The sequence below is a fragment of the Triturus cristatus genome, chromosome 1_2, assembly GCF_964204655.1.
Source record: "Triturus cristatus chromosome 1_2, aTriCri1.1, whole genome shotgun sequence".
Classification (NCBI taxonomy): domain Eukaryota; kingdom Metazoa; phylum Chordata; class Amphibia; order Caudata; family Salamandridae; genus Triturus; species Triturus cristatus.
In genome coordinates this window covers 72,043,459-72,061,364 of record NC_140580.1, presented here as the reverse complement: position 1 = coordinate 72,061,364, position 17,906 = coordinate 72,043,459, and the positions used below count along the sequence as shown (strand labels likewise).

The window sequence follows — 17,906 nt, the reverse complement described above, 5'->3', positions numbered from 1 at the left end:
AATAGGCAGTATCAGAGACGTAAAGTACAGTTCAGGGTTACTTAAGCAGGCTCCTGTGGGCAGTTTGAGGCATAGTGATTGGTGTGTAATGAGAGACGCTGCCACTGCTGGATGTGTGAGGAATGGCCAGCGGTGGGCAATGTGAAAAGGTAGCACTGCTTGGCCTATGATACTGGGTCATGTTTGACATTGTGAGAAGCTTTCAGTGGTGGACAGTGTGAGGAGCTTTCAGTGGTGGTCAGTGTGAGGAGCTTTCAGTGGTGGACAGTGTGAGGAGCTTTCAGTGGTGGACAGTGTGAGAAGCTGGCACTGGAGTGTAAGTATGGAATCTTGCCATGATGGCACTAGCTGCTGTCATGACAAACTGGCACTCCAGGGCAGTGTGAACGTTTTTTACTGGTAAGCACTGTGAGAATGTTTCTATGATGGGCAATGAAATTATGTATTATGTGAAAAGCCAGCACTGTAGAGCAATGAAGGTTAGTAGATCAAGGAAAAAGTGGTAGAGAGCTTCTGTCCAGCACTAGGTGCTCTCTGAATGATAGTTACCCAACCAACATTACAATATCACTTTTATAAGAGGTGCCTACAAAAAAAAAAAAGGGGATGCAATTCCATAGTCTCAAAATTCATTAATTAGTAGCACTATATCAATCTCTTTAATAGCACATCAATAGATTGAAGTGCGCGTGCTGCTCCCTGCAGGTTTGAAAAAAACATTTCTACTCATTTATGTTGCATTTTTTTATTCAACCCCAGCGTGTTTCCCTCGTCTTCATTGCTTAATGTTACTCTTGTGAAGGTGTCACTCATTGTCATTGAAATGTCATTCATAATTTCACTGAAAATATGAAACATCACACATAGCAGTCTGAAACCTTGGCAGCTATGGGGCTTTCTCTGGTATGTGTAATGGGAGTGGGTTGCAGGCTCTGGCCTTGTCCTTGGACACAGGGACAAACCGGCACAGTAAAAGGGGAAGTGTTTTAAATGGGTCTGCACTTCAAAAATACTCTTCTCTTCAGTAATGGGACTTTTGTTTTGCAGTTTTGTAGCAGTACAGAGGTGTTAAAAATACTACAATGTTCCTTGTATATTGAGCAGTTTTTGGGTAACACACAGTGTCAAGTAAACTCTTTACCTGCTGGAGAGAGATGGGAGTTTCATCTAGTGGCAGGTTTCATTTGTGTGAGGTAGCGCAGGTGGTTAATATCATAGCTGCCAAGTATTCACATTGCTAATGTGACATTTCCATTGATGCAGTGACTTATGAAAGACATTCCACAGCTTGCTGTACTAGAAGGTTGCCTGCTCTAACCGTAGGCCACAGCTTCCCCATGTGAAAACACGCAACATGTTCAACCTTATATACAGCACAGTGATAGTTGCTCATTTATCTTCAGCAACCTAAAACCATTGACAAAGCCAATAGTCAGTGTTTGTTTCATATGTAATGTTGCGTTCAATGTCCAAACTAATGGACAGAAGCAGCAAAATTCCACTGCATGTAAGATACAGATTTTGGGCTTCAGTAAAGTGCCAGTTCGTTTTTAGTTGTTTTTTAGTGAGTGGGAGCCTGCAGGCCAGGGTGAACCCCGATTCTTGCACAGCACAGGGCCTTTCAAAAGAGAGCAGGCAGTCCTCAGACCGGGCCCCTTGTAATGAGGAGCCATGTTTTTGGTGGTATTGATGCCGTTTTACACAGTTGCAATTTCCCTTAAGCTGTTCTGAAATATGCGGCATGTTAGGGTGGGGCTTTCAACAAGAATAGCGCGTTGCCCTAACTTTGTTCATAAACATTTTATACCAGCTGCTGTTGCCCTGTGTTTATACCATCCCAATACTTCTGTTCTGTTCTCTGCCACTTTAATTTGCTACCCTGTTATTAATATTATACATATATACCCTGCGGTTTACTTGTACAAAATAACAATTTTCATAAGTACTTCGCAATTCAGTTCTATAAATATGCTTAATAAATGTGTTAAAACTTCCACACACAATAATGTAAAAGCCTAACTAAAAACGTATAAGGTCCCAAAGGCGAGACCTATTGGCTATGCCAATGCTTGTTTCCCCAGCAAACAGCATAAGAAGTTTTTTCCCGTAGTCCTGTAGGGCTCACACTGGTCTCTTTCTACTCTTAGAAGCATGTGATAGAATGGATGAGATGGGGCATGGTTTAAGCTGTGCACAGCTGTATTGCGCTACCAAACACCATTAATTTCATTGCTTTCTGCATGCTGGCAATGAGTCAGATTATTGCAGCTCCATATGGATCTGCCTACCATTATATCATATGAATTGTAATCCCTTTAGCACATACTGGATTATCATGCAATTTCCTCAATGGCCTTCATTGGATGCTAAAACACTTCTTTGTAGTCCAAAATCTATGCATATTAGATGTAAATTGCACCAGGTCAGTGTACTTTTTGGGACGCTTTTCTCAAATTAAATAATCTGTGAATCAGTTTGATATGCTTTGTATTATACCTCTGAAACTTAAACCAGACACAAACTAATTCCTGATTTTTATATCTAGCAGGACAGAATCATGGTTTCATTCAACGTCCTATTTTTCACTTGCGATCGTTCTGTGCGTGTTAGAAAAGATGGTGACTTTCTGCTTTCGGACAATCCCAGTGAAGTTCATTGTAAATGGCTGGTCGAAAATATAGATGAAACTGGTCGGCCAATCACCGAAGAGAGAGATTTTAAAGCTATGATTCTTTTCCAATCATCTGGTAAGCACAATAAGAAAAGCTTTATATTAAGTTTGCAACTGCAGGATAATGGCACAAATTACCAACCTGATTCATTATAAACCTACATTTGAGAATAAATTAATCCAATAATTGTCAGTAAAAATGAACATCCATGTCCTCACATATGCCAGAAACAAATGTAACACTTATGAAAAGGGCTGAAACTTTTAGCTTGGCACTACTATAAGGCAGCCATTTGTGGATAAACTTTTATTTAAGCAACTTTTTTCAGGAGGTTAAAGTTCAGGCTTACAACCTGTACTGTCTAATAAGGAAAACTTACTTTGTTATGGATAGATTGTACATTTGTCCTTTAATATCAATACCTGTTTATTTATATATTCTGGAGAACGCGTGAAGATATATTGCAAGTGATCAATGTGTTCTCGGTTTTGAAGTTTATATATAAATATTTTTTTTCTCGTTTTTTTTAGTGAAGAAACAGTGTCTTACGATTCAAAATATTATTGAAGACTTATTTGCAAGCTATTCTGGAACAACAGAGGGTCTAAAACAGGTGTTACTTCAAAGGGCACAGGAGGAAAAGCAGTTGATAATGGACTGTCGCAGTCGGGGAAGCGCTGGAAGACTTAAGAGGGTGTTACGTGAACTCCAAGAGGAAGAAATTGCAGAGAAAAGATGCAAGGACAAAAAAGCCAAGCAGAATGGACTGGATTATATAAGAGTTGGTAACCAAGCTCGTACCGCTTCTCGGCCTGGTGATGCGATGAATTTGCAGAAACTTGAAAACCTGGCCCTTTTAGCAGGGATGGCTAGGGTCCTTCAGCCAAAATCCACAAGTAAAAATGATTCAGTAGAATGTGAAAATGAACTTGTTTTGGAGTCCCCACTTAAATCAAAATATCATGGACAAAAACAAGCCTCATTTTCTCCATGTCACCAGTTAATACCAAAAAAACTATTTCCTACACAAGAGCTGGCTGTTTCGAGCAATGCAGTAACACCTACTAGACCCTGCAAACAGGATCCCAAATTTATAGTACCTTTGACACCACAAAGTTTTGTAGCTCACAGTCACACAGCCTGGCCTACAGTGACTTTCCATCTGCAGTAACACCTGTGGGTGTGAACCGTACCCCTTGCCATGATGACCCGTTTGCAAGCAACAAAAGCTTTGACCATAATGTAAGCAGAGCTGAATGAGTGCTGCCATTATACACATGTGCATATTGTGAAGCCTGTATGCCAGCCTTTTTTCCTTGGTTAACGTAACATGCCTTTTGGTGCCAAAACCACAACTTCTACCTGTTATCTCTGCAAAAAGCATAGATACTTATTAAAACATAGAATTAATATGGTGCATTCATTCCCTCAACAATAAGGCACATATACCTACCTGTTGAAATATGAATAAACAAATGGAAAACTGTTTGACATGATCAGTATAAATGAGGTCCTAATGGTTTCTTTTCTTTTTCCCACCCTCAGGACAATGAAGAATCATTTCATTTGATGACGGAGGAAAGTCCATCATTCAACACTGGGGTAATGTTTTTTTTTTTTTAAGGTACCTACGAAATTGCATTTCCACTTGTATGGCCTAATTATGATTTGCTTCCTCTCTAAGAAAATGGTATATAACTCCTTGGCGATAATTAATCAAAATGAAAGCTATCCTGTTGGCCCTGGTTCCTGTCTGAATGAGGAGTGTGTACGGTTACAAGCTGAAAACAAACACTTAAAAGGTGCGTGCTTGATATTCTACCTTCCCACGTAAACTGCAACAAATTCCCATTAATAATCCTTTTTTCCACCAAAACACATGCATTGCCAAAAGTATTCTTGTTATGTGAATATTGTATTTATCTGCTGCCTTTAACAACTGTTTTTATTTGATTGCAGCACAGTTGCAAGGCACTTGCAATAGAGAGTTGGCTATAGAGTATTTGCAAGCTGCCATGTCTGCTTTGAGCAACTCAAGGAACTTAACAGATACAGCAGCGTAAAAAATATGCAGTCGATCATTCACTGTACAAAAGGTACTTGTTTTCTTTGCCACTCTTTAGCACAGTTAAAGTTTATATAGGACAAACCTTGTAGATTTGCTGCATGACGACTTTGAAATCTTTCTGCATGCAATGTTTTGAAATATGGCTGGTTTATACTCCTGGAGCTAACCTAGCAAATATCACATTGTTAGCCGTGTATAGATGCCAAATCAAAAAAGCACTATCTATATATATATCTATATATATCTATATATCTATATATATATTCACTTAAAAAACCATAGGTTTCTCACATGTTATAGTTAGCTGTACATTTCACTCGTAAAAAACCAATGATTTCGACCGATTCGAATGTTTACAGTCATGTAACCACCAATCAGAATTGAGCTCACGCACAGCACCGTACGCGTACGGTAAGCTTACCGTAAGCTCACGGAGCGCGCCTATAGATATATATATTGATTTAAATGCTATTTTCTCAGGACCTACTGAACAGATTTACACCAGACCTGCAAAAGGCACATCTCTGACCTGAGGACTACCTCTCTGCCAAATTTCAAGTAATTCTGTTCAGCCGTTCGGGCTGTAGCTCGGACTAAAGGGCCTATGGGAAAATGCATGGGGAAAACGTGTTTTGGGACCCCCCTTTTTTCTCAGCCCCCGCTTGACGAATCCCCCCGAGACTTTCAGGGTAGGAGCGGAGCGGAGCGCCCCACCTGTTTTGAAAATTTCGCGAGGATTCGTCAACCGGCGCCAAAGTTATTCCAAATAGAATGTTGCGGATTTCCTATGGAAACACGGTCCTAACTATAACTATCTACTGGCGACCGCCAGTAGATAATATCTATATATATATATATATATATATATTGTTTAGAATGTAACCTAACATGATGGCAAATAGTTAATGGTTGTGTTACTTTTGCAGACTGATATGCAGCAGTTGGTGAAGGACTCAAATGATCCTTCACGGTTCAGCGATGTTTTTTTTTTCTTCTTTTTTTTAAGTCCTCATTCGCCAATAGATAGATCAGAGCTGGTAGAATCACTCCTATGGCCTCCCTCTTAGACAGCACCAATTGGAGCGCTCTGTAATCAATTGGAGATGCTTTACACAAAACCTCAATATAAATATATAAGTTCTGTATCCTGGACACCCTACAGAACCAAGGAGGTAAATTATTTATAGTGTAAAGGCTTAATCATTGGACCCGTGTCTTCATCAATCACGATTACCCAACCAAGACTGACACGGTTCCCAAAAATCAAAACTATTGTTCCTATTGTTATTCATGATTTGTCTCTCCAATTTAACTCTATCTAATCTCATTGTATACCTAATGGAAATAACCCAATCTAAAAATATCGGGGATACATGTCTTATCCACTTTTTACAAATTTCTCTTCTTGCCAACAAAATCAAATACACACAACTAATTTTCCCATCTAGAGAGCAACTTCTATTCTGGTAAAATACCAAAAAATACTAAAAAGGGCTTACCTGAATGTCCAGACCCAATACTTCTCCAATACCTTTATTAAGCTCCTCCCAAAAATGGTGTGACTTAGGGCAATTCAAGAACATATGAATATCATCTGCTTCAGCAAGGAGACATTTTGGACAATTTGGAGCTGGACCTTTTGAGAACTTCGAAAACTTGTGAGGAGACCAATACACTGAACACAAAAAATATGGTTCCTTCTCAGATATGCAGGCTGCTCCGTAGTATACAAGATGTCATGAGATACTTGCCATATATCATTCAACGGAACGCCAGGCAAGCACTCTCCCCATAACTCCGTCTGTAAATTGAATTCTCCTTCCTCCAGGTCCAGCATTAACCAATAATAAGTCAATATCTCCTTTTTCCCAATTTTTTTCCAAAGTGCATTTTCTAATTCATTTTCTCTGCCCACCTCAAACCCGCAATTCTGATGCCAGCTTCTTAATTGCCAATACTTAAACTTTGAAAGTCTGTTCTCCGTAAGCGTACAAAAATCTTGCCATGATAAAGATTCTCCTGATACTAATTGACCCCAACATCGAAGACCAGCATCTATCAGGGGAGACGACATAGAATCTTTAGTCCATCCCGGTGAGCCCGGAGCGTTCCAAATGGGAGCAAAGGCACAAAAATAACTAATCTTCTGAATTTTTCTGATCTTTGCCCATATGGCGGCAAATACCCGTAAAACTTTTAATCAGACTTTTTTTTTAAAATCTCGGGTTCCCATATTTGTATAGAAAACCTTGACTTCTATTATCAATGTCTAAATGCATCACATTAAACATCAGTCCTACATTGGAGTCATCCGGAGTATCCAAAAGTAATTTTCCTGCCCTCAAGGAAAAAGCCCTAGCACAGAGAACTAAATCTGGTAGGCATAGCCCCCCCCCCCTTATTCTTTTTCCCACGTAACTTTTTCCATGATATTCTAATCACTTTTGAGGCCCAAATAAAGGAATTAAATTATGGCTGAAGAGATCTTAAGCTTTTTTCATTAAAAGACAAAGGGATGTTCTGAAACAGGAAAATTAACTTTGGCAAAAGCATCATTTTTATTAAATTTACTCTGCCTATCAAAGTTAATGGCAAGTACGCCCATCCTGACAAGGAATTTTCTATTTCCTTAGTAATCTTTTGAAGATTTAATTCTGGAATCTCATCAATATTTTGAGATATTAGAATATCCAAGTATCTAATTACCTTCTTTATCGGGTACACACAAGTACTCACATTCCATACCATACATTCAGTTTTTGTGGCGTTAATTTCATATCCTGATATCTTCCCAAACTTTCTTGCTTCATCATATATTAATGGGATTGAAATGTTTGGGTCCGGAGTAAAAACCATTAAATCGTCAGAGTATAAGGCCACTTTTTTATCCCATCCCTTAAAACTGAAAGATTGTATATCTGGGTTCTGTCTAATTTTCTCAGCTAGAGGAGGCTCAATATATAGATTAAAAAGCATAGGCCTAGTGCCTCTTTGAATCTTAACCGGAGCAGACAGCATCCCATTCACTAAAATTCTTGCCATTGGTGCCTTATATAGCAAAGAGACAGATCTACAAAAGTTATTTCCTAAATTATATTTTTTTAATATAAATTGTAAATAAACCCAATTAACTCTATCGAAAGCTTTTGTAGCGTATATCGCTATTATGACTAAGGGGAGTTTATATATAGTGGCTAGATCTAATGCTCCAATCAAGTTATAAATTAGATCAAATATTCCTCTACCTTTAACAAAACCCCTTTGATCCCTATGCAAAAGACACTCCGTTACCCCATTCAACCTCTCTGCCAATATTTTTGCAAAGATTTTATAATCATTATTGAGCAGAGAGATGGGTCGATAGTAATCACAAGATCTTGTTGATTTAGAAGGTTTAAGAATTAGGGAGACAGTAGCTTCATTCCATGACGGAGGAAGGTCTCCCCCTTTTTCAAATACATGGGCAAATAATAACCTCAAAACCGGAGTGAGGACCTCTCTTAAAAGTTTATACAATTCTGCAGGTAACCCATCCGGGCCTGCGGCTTTCCCGGATTTACCCGAGTCAATGATTCTCCCAATCTCAGTCTCCGAGATCGGTAAATCCATATTCCGTGAATTATCATCAGGAATCTCTTTAATAGAGGTGTGGCCCAGCCAGGCTTCTATCTCTTCTATTTGAACCTTGCAATCTTCACGATATACTTCTTCAAAATGAGATTGAGGAGCCTTTTCAATCTCATCTGGGGAATCAAGTGTAACTCCTGGAGTGGAAGAATTCAATTCCCTTATTATTCCTCTGGCCAGATCTTGTTTAGACTTCCATGCCAGGAGTTTCCCACAATTTTCTCCATATTCGAAGTGGGCTATTTTGCTGGCTTCCCATTTCCTTTTCAGTCTTGACTCGAGAATTGCTCTTAAGTCTGATCTTTACGATTGTATGCTGGTTAGCATTTTATTATCTAACAAGGAAAGTTGGTGTGAGTTGATATAATTCTCACTTGTATTTCTTTTTCTATTCTGTCAATTTCCTCCTTATATTTTTGTTGTCTAACAAACTGTATAGATGTAATTACACCCCTAAGAAAACATTTATACACATCCCAAACTATGTGAATTGGGCGCTACCCATATTTATTTGAAAAAAAGCCTCTGTTTCTGATCTTAAACTCTCAATTACTTCTTCCTCCAGAAAGATGGCACGCTCTTACGTCCATCTTCTGGGGGATAACCTAGCTGGAATGCTAAGAGTTAGAGAGACAGAAAGATGTTCCCCACCATGAGTAATAGCCTGCATCCATTTCTTTAATGGTAAACACAACAGAAAGTAATCTATCCTAGATTTGTGATTGTATTTTTTATTATGAAAAGTATATCCTCTTTTCTTACCCATCTTGTTTCTCCACACATCGTACCATGCAAATTGTTTCATTGTATTTCAAATCAAAGCTGCCGTTTTATGATTTACAATGGCTCTACTACTCTGTGATTTATCAAGAGTCGGATCCAGGACAGCATTAAAATCACCAGCCAAGACTAACGGGTCTGTGTATTTCAATAACTCAGACAACAGACTGGAGAAAGGTCCTGGATCATCCGTTTTTGGTCCATAATATCCTGCCACTGTAAACTTAGATGAATGGCATTTAATCCCAGCGATAGCCCACCTCCCCATTTTATCCACCGTACTATACTCAAGGGATATAGCTGGGTTTTAAAACAAAATTATAGCAACTCCTTTAGTAGGATGTTTCTGAGAAGTACAAACAGTTTGGATCCATTTTCTAGGTCGACAAAAGAGATCTCAACTCATCCTCTAACAAATGAGTTTCTTGCAGAATGAGAATCTGCTCTGGTACGTCTCTTAGGTATTGGAATATTTTTTCCATTCTATATTTTGACCTCAAACCATTGAGATTCAAGGAAAGCACCTTCAACTTAACATTCTGATCAACCTTAGGGCCGGCCTTTTCTTTGGTTACTCATCCTTCTAAAACTATTATAATAAATTGGCGATTTGGACCTAAACTATTTTTTTTTTCATTTTTCCCGCTGCTCCCCACCCAGTGCTCCGCCCCACCCCTTTTCATGTGATTCCCCCCCTCTAAGAACCCCCCTTTATCTCCTGCACGGCCACTCCCTAGGCCTATGGGGCACCTCTTCTGGGGTCCGGAGCTTAGTTATTTAAATTCTTACATTCATTCATAGGCTAAGTATTTTTCTTTTTACTTTTCCTTTATCTTCCCCTGAATTGCACTGTAAAAAGTATACAGCTTCATCAACTCTTCTAAAAGTCCTCATGCTATTATTGTGCATTACTTTCAATGAGGCTGAGAATTTTTGTTGTGCAGTGGCACCCACTTTTTTTAATGGTTCCAACAATTTCCCCAACTCCCATTGCCGTGAGGCCGTGATTGCAGAAACACCTGATCAAATCTGAAAAGTTATATCATCCACAATCAAAGAATTTAATTTTAGTGCCTTATTAAGAATTTCCCCTTTCAAAGTGTACGTCAAAAAATGCACCAAAACTTTCCTTGGCCTTTTTTTATTAGGATTGAGCCTAAAGGGATCCTTATGTACCCTCTGAATATCCGCCATTTAAGCCTCTTCTGAGCACTCAATCTGTGTTGCTTTCTTTATTAGTTTTGCCACGTACTCTTATATATTACTTCCATCTACTCCTTCCGGAACTTTGAGTAAATGTATATTGTTTCTCCTCTGAGAATTTTCTAATGATTCTAACTTATCTTGTGTCTCTAGATCTCTTCACTTTAAAGCCACTAAAGTCTTTTTATTTTCTTCCACCTGATTTGTTAGCTCGGTTACAGATAATTCTAGTGCCATTGTTCTAGTAGCAAGTGAATCGATTTTAACTTCTAACTTTTCACATGAGTTTTTAATGTCCACTTGATTCCCCTTCGAGATGGCAAATCTCTCCATCTCTTTAACAAGGGCTTGTAACACATCGCACATGGAGCTCGATACATTTTCTCCCCAAATTTTCCAGAATCTTCATATAATAATCCGGGTGCTTGAGAGCTAATACTGGCGTTCTCCTTTAGATCAATACTGTTTTGGAGTTGTTCTGTAGATTGAATTGAATTGAAAGGGCATTTATAAAGCGCATGGCTACCCTAGAGCATCCCAGCGCTATAGCAACTCCCAGAGCTTGTACAAGAATTACGGAAACAGAAAAGTCTTTAAACATTTACGAAACAGAACATAGTTGGATTCAGATCGAATGGTCAATGTTAGGCTATTCCAAAGCTTCGCAGCATTGTAACCAAAGCATCGTCCTCCACTACACATTCGTTTTATAGCGGGGACTAGGACAAGATGTTTATTTTCTGATCTCAAAGATCTAGCCGGACGATAAGGCTGAATAAGAGATCTGACAACTCGGGGGCCCTGTTAGAAAGAGCCTTGTGAGCAATACATAAGGCTTTAAAATTAATCCTTTGGGGAACCGGCAGCCAGTGAAGTAATGCAAGAGAAGGTTTGGCAGACATCCACCTAGAAGAATTGGTGAGAAGTCATGCTGCACAGTTCTCATTGACCTGGAGTCTATTAATGGCCGTTAGAAGGGCTCCGAGATACAGAACGTTTGCATTGTCCAGGCGCGACAGAATAAGTGCCTGGACTACTGTTCTTCTAACAGTAAGTGGGAGTAAATGAAGAATCTTCCTTAATATTCTTAGCAATCCAAAGCAGCCAGCAGCCACCTTACTCGCTTGCTTCTTAAAGTTCAAATCATGGTCTAGCCAAACTACCAAACTCTTAATTTCTGTTTTTGGAATCGGAGGGGGGTCAAGACAGTTAGGCCAGAAGGGAGCTATGGTGGATGGGGAACAATTTCCCAGAACAAAAGCTCCGTCTTGTCCCCGTTGAGTTTTAGGTAAGAGGCATCCATCCATCTTGACACTTCTTGCAGACAAAGCGCAAGACTAGGAGCAGACATATTTTCTTGACTGAATGATACTACTAGCTGGGTATCGTCTGCGTAAGTAATGATCTGAATGCCATGAGGGATTACCAATTCAGCTAGGGGACTCATGTACACATTAAAAAGAGCGGGGCTCAGGGACGAACCCTGAGGGACCCCACAGCCAAGAGGCAGTAGCTCAGAAGAAACATTTCCATCAAAGACCACAAATGAGCGGTCCTCAAGTGTAGCCACTTTACTGCCATACCAGTAATTCCAAGGCCCTTGAGCCCTTGAATTAGAAGCTGATGGTTCACGGTATCAAAGGCTGCGCTGAGAACGATCAGAATCAATGCCGCACAGCCTCCATTATCCGTGATTCTTCTTAAACTTTCCGTCACAACTAACAAAGCTGTTTCCGTACTTTGTTGAGCTCTAAAGCCCGTCTGAGTCTGGTGGAGGCAGCTGTTATTTTCCAAGAAGGATGAAATCGTAGTGTTAACATATTTCTCTGCCAGTTTGCCAATGCCCGGCAATAGTGAAATAGGACGATAATTCGACAATGTCTCAGGATCCAGGTTGGGTTTCTTTATTAAGGCTCTGACCATAGCTTGTTTCCACAAAAGGGGCACAGAGCCTGATTCTAAGGAGGTATTAATTACTTTAAGAACAATCGGAGCAACGGTTTCAAAAACTCGGTTTAGGATATTAGGGGGGCAACGTCTGAAGGAGCCCCAGATTTAACTTGGTTAAAAATATTCTGAAGAATAGTCAAATTTATAGGGGGAATAGTCTCTAGTTGATAGCAGAGCGTACAGGGGGCTTTACCTGTGATTCTGAGACCACAGGGAACGCTTGATAAATAGCTTGGTTTTTTTTGTTAAAAAATTTAGCAATTAGATGACATCGTTGGAGAATGTCCTTATCAATGCTGGGGGGGGGGATAAAAAGATTTGGCAATTTTAAAAATTTCACGGGGCGATTTTCAGCTAAAAGAATTTCTCTTTCGTAAAAAGCGGATTTAGCTAATTTTATTTCATCCTTATGGCTTCTGATTGCGGTTCTATAGTCCGCTTTCCTGTCAACTGTCGGAGCTTTCCTCCAGCGCCGTTCTAGCTGCTTGGAGGTTTGTCTAAGAGTGCGTAGCTTGGGTGTATACCATAAATTATGGTGCCCCCTCTTTTTTTGTGCATACGTTTTTTGGGTAAAGCCATATCCAATGATGATTCTAACCATTTATTAAGCTGATCGTTGGCAGTTGCTGGATTAGAATCTACTCTGGGGACTGATTCTTCTAGATGCCTCATCCAAGAGTGGTATGACAATTTTGCCCAAGGTCGTACTGACCTGGTACTTTTCTTTACCCAAGGATCAGTCTCTTGAATTTTCCATGAGAAGAAGATCAGGAAGTGGTCCGACCAAGGAAGGGGAATCGGGTCGGCCACCGTTAGGTTAGAAACGTTAGAAAAGATGGAGTCAAGAGTATGTCCTTTAATGTGAGTAGGATTGTTACTCAGTTGTTTTAAATAAAATATTCCAAGACCTTCGGTAATCTCTACTACTAGTGGGAGAGAGACCTCATCAAAGTGAAGATTAAAATCTCCAAGAAGCATGAAATTAGGAAGCGAGCTGGCCAGACTTGCAACATTGTCAAAAAGATGTTTACAAAAATTGCCTGCCGGGCCAGGAGGGCGGTAGACTAAAATGCCTGAAAACGTATTAGTCTGTGATAAACTGATCGTAAAAAAGATGCTTTCACAGTTAACCCCTTCAGTGCCCGCCCCTTTCCCCGCCCAGTGCCGGCCGTTGCATTAGCGGGCGGGGTCTATGACGAGCTGGACTCGTCATGGGCACAGCGCCACCGCGGCCCATGACGAGTCCAGCTCGTCATGGGCACTGAAGGGGTTAAGTAATGAACTAGATGTGGTGCGACATTTAAAGCTGTCCTTATAAATGATAGCTAGGCCTCCACCTCTGCCTGTGGTCCTGTCAAGCCTAGATATAATATAGCCTGAAGGCAATGCTTGAATAATCCCTGGACCCCCCCTCTTCATTCAGCCAGGTTTCTGTCAAGAAAAGTAAGTCAGGCCTTTCTTTATCCAACAGTACACGGATTTCCTCTGCATGTTTGGCCAGAGAGCGACAATTCAAAAGCAACATTTTAACATTATTAGTGCCAATATGTCCCTCCGAGACGTTAGGAGTCACACGTAGTTTATAATTGCATGAAGAGCACTTGTAAAATATATTTATCAGGTTCCATTGTATGAGCACACTGATTAAGCGTTTTGGGCCTATGGGCCATATGTAGGTAGGCTGTGTTTTGCGATTCTCTAATTGCAATTTTTAGGGAATCGCAATTAGAGAATAGCAAAACGCTATGTAGGTAGGATTAGCAATTTTGTTTGCGAATCCCACCTATTCCTTATTTGCGATTCTCTAATTGAGAATCGCAAATAAGGAATACCTTGCCATTCATTCCTATGGGCTAAAAGGCCGATAGGAATGAATAGGAAGACATTCTCAATTTGCGATTCTCAATTAGAGAATCGCAAATTGAGAATGCAATTTCAAGGGTGCAAGGGTGTCAACATGACACCCTTTTGCACCCCTGTAATGAGCATGGGTGCACATGTGGCGCACATACATGCCCTAAGGGCATGTATGTGTGCCACATGGCACTTTGAATAATGCAAAAAACTGCATTATTGAAAGAAATCGCAAATTACCATCAACCTGAAGTTGGTGGTAATTTGCGATTCCTTAAGCCAAAATAGCACATCTTGGGTGCTTTCTACATTGCATTTAAGGAATCGCTATTTGGGATTCCTTAAATGCATTTGCAAAATAAGGAATCGCAAATTTTGCGATTCCTTATTTTGCATGCAGATTTTCCTTCCTACATCCCACTTAGCAAAATTGCGATCGCAAATGCCGAAATTCGGCGAATTTCGGCGTTTGCGATCGCAATTTTTCTTTCTACATATGGCCCGATAAGTCTTAAACTCCTTGTTGGGTTTCTGGCTGGTACCCCAGGGATCCTGGCCCCTGGGCCAGGCCAGGCGTGGACGGGCGCAGACGGGCTTGACTTGCGCGCGTCATCGGCACTGATATAGCAGAGAGGACGTGACCTGCGCGTTGGAGGCAGCGAAGCTAGAATGCTGCCCTTGCTATAGTGCGCGTTTAAAGTGGCGAGTGCTAGGTTCAAATAAGCAAAGTAAACTTTCTTTTTAAAATGATTAAAACCCCCGCAAGGAGCATTGAACACAGCTCCTGCGCCCCACAAAGTAACACAATAAAATACAATTGCTTGCTTTTATCAAAATATCGGCTCTAGAGAGTGCTGCTGCGCGGTCGCGTCATCAGCACTGATATAGCCGAAAGGACGAGACCTGCGCGTTGGAGGCAGCGAAGCTACAACGCTGCCCTTGCAATAGTGCGCGTTTAAAGATAACTCTGTAGATTTTTCTGAACTAATCAGGTCAGCCTCCACCTCCACCTCCACCATATTTTCAGGTTTATTGATTTTATCAACCATCTTCAATGCTGATACTTCAACCTCGTCCAATAAAGGAGAGTATCTGTTGTCAATAGGAAAGTTAGACAATAGGGCGTTTTGGTCCAATTTATCTAAGCTGACTAACCGATCTAGTGGCTTTAATACTAAAGTAGTGGGAGCTATTTTAAAATAGCTTTTTAGAGAGGGTGTCAACTTGTGGGGTTCTCTAGAAGAAGCAGTGCTTTTTCTTCCTAGAACTTGCCAATTTCGCCGGATTTTTGTCTTTTACAGTTTTGTTTTGAACTGTCGGATTCTTATTCCGTTTAAAATGATGATTTCCCACCTTTTCTGCAGTTTTTGAATCTGCATCTGCTGGATAATCAACCATATGCGATTTTAATTTAGCACTCCTTAAGGAGTACCTACATTGCCTCCAGCCCGAATTTGTTGCATCTGTTAACATACAATGACGGTTAATACCCCCTTTTGGTATAACCTCTGCTTTTTGCTCAGAAGGTCTTTCAGAAACACTGCACCGCTCTCTAACTTTACACACCCCCCACCTCCTTGCTCTGCCGCCACCTTAGTCTGAAACTGACCTTGATTCACTTTTCCGGCTGTGCTGCCCCTGCCTCTCCTGCCCTGGAAGGACAGAAACAGCACTCCTCCCACGATGTAGCTCCCGTGCAGCTCGTGCCCAAAGCGGCTCCAAGGTCGCACTTTACCTCGGCAGCCCCCCACCGACCTCGCCTGCAACGAAACCGGTAACCTGATGTCCTGGCAAAACCGGGACTCCTCCAATCATCGGCTCCAGGCCAGCAGGAACACGCCGAGAACCACAAAGGCTCCCGCCTCCACAGAAAAAACAACAAGGGCTGCCGAAACCGCAGAATCTGCTAAAAAAAATCACTGGACCACCCGTGTCCTCTCCTCTCCTCTCCACCCAACCTAGGTACGGACCCCGTAGACACTTTTGTTTTCTTCCAATTATATTTCCTAGTTTTCTCTTAAATAATGGCTAATAAGCATCACAGTAGATTCCAGGGTTGGCGAATCATACAGCGTGCAATGTTTTTTCAAGCATGAATACTTAGACTCGCATCTTGTTCCCGACCCTCAGGAGCCTCCGCGACCCGCTACTCGCCGGCCGCCATGTTCCTCCGATCCTATGCTTGGTTCAGAGATGTTCTTGTTCCAAAGAGAAAATTGCACACACTCTTGGTATCAGCGAAATACTTTTTTCTCCAAAAGAACTTGCATCTGCAAAAGGTGTAACAAAGGCTCATGCTTGAACAGCTGTCCTTGATGAGGAGAAGGTTGATGCATTATTTGGTAAGATATTACAAATGTTCAAATTAACATTCAACCAATCTTGGATGGTGACAATTTATTATTATACATTGTTTTAAAGCTTTGCATATGTGGTCTTGTATCATATAATCGTATGATGACTCCATCATTACTCAACAGATGTCTGCAAGAAGAACAATGGGGGTGGCTTATAATTTATTAACAATTTGTGCTGAGTTTGTGCTACAAATGGCATGCAAATCTGGCACAAAGCCTTGAGTTGTGATTTTATTTCTGAATCTGTAGGTCCAGGTGAGGGGCTCAAACTGGATGAAGGCATGATAGCAAACTGAACTTCTAAAAAACTGTGCTCGCAGCTTTTATTTAGACATCTTCAACTCTCCTAATAATTACATCAGTTGGTCCTGTTCCTAGCACTTGGTTGTAGCTCCAATTTTGATTTCTGTTCACTATGCTAGTTTCTTCGACTGTTTTAAAAAAATGCTACTTGGGGCTATAACGGTCATTAGGTACCAGGGGCTAAACAACAGTTGTATGGTGGCGCTTTGTGTTTAATTTCTGTTGTCAGTCAAATTTGCTCTTTTATAATTCTCACATTTAGTGCAGATTTTGAGCTACAGAAAAGTACCCCTGCTCTGAGCCATGCCAACTCCTGCTGCCCTAAGTTTTTTATCTGAAGTTTTGAAGGGGACCCAGCCTTTTATCATCAGGCTTCCCATTGCACAAAAGCTAAGACATTGGTTGAAGGTGGACATTTCTGTCCTCTTCCTGAAACTCCAAAAGATTTCCTGAATCCACAACTTGCTGCTTCACTCTTAAGTTCATAAACAAACTTTCTGTCTTCACCCTCTGCCCCCCTCTTCATCAATGCCTTGCTCTCACCTGTGCTTCTTTGACCAAGTGCCTTAATGTTACACTTATGAACCGTTGTAACCCTAACCATATCTCATCTGGCACTCTATCTGAAATAATGGAACTGAAACTTTTGATAGGCAGCTCAGCCATATTAAAAACCAAAAATAGTGGTGGTAACATGACACTGATGTATGCTAATTTGTTTTTCCAGAGTTTATGATGTCTGTGTGCAGGACCAACGGCTGGCCATCACTGGACAACAGAAGTATGAGAAGGAAGCTGTCTATAAAGATTTGCAATGCTAGGACAGGACTAAAGAAAACTCTGAATCTAGAATCAAACAACGAAGTTGCTGGTTTTCGTTAAGCCATTTGTTCTGGTTGCAATAGTCGGGCCTTTTTTCCCTCCTTTTTTTTCCTCGATTTTTTTCTCATGTTTGGTATCCTCGCCCCTATGGGGCCAAATATGTGCTTTTGATAAATAAAATTACATGTTGACACATACCCTTTGAACATTTTTCCTTTAAGCACTGTTTTGTTTAGTCTTTTGCCACTGGTCACCAAGCCAAACAGCTTC

At 40.7% G+C, this 17,906-nt stretch overlaps 1 pseudogene; it reads left to right on the top strand.

The window, feature by feature from the left end:
• The first annotated feature begins 2,557 nt into the window (after window positions 1-2,557).
• Window positions 2,558-17,696, top strand: LOC146866821 (uncharacterized; annotated as a pseudogene).
• Window positions 17,697-17,906: the final 210 nt, after the last annotated feature.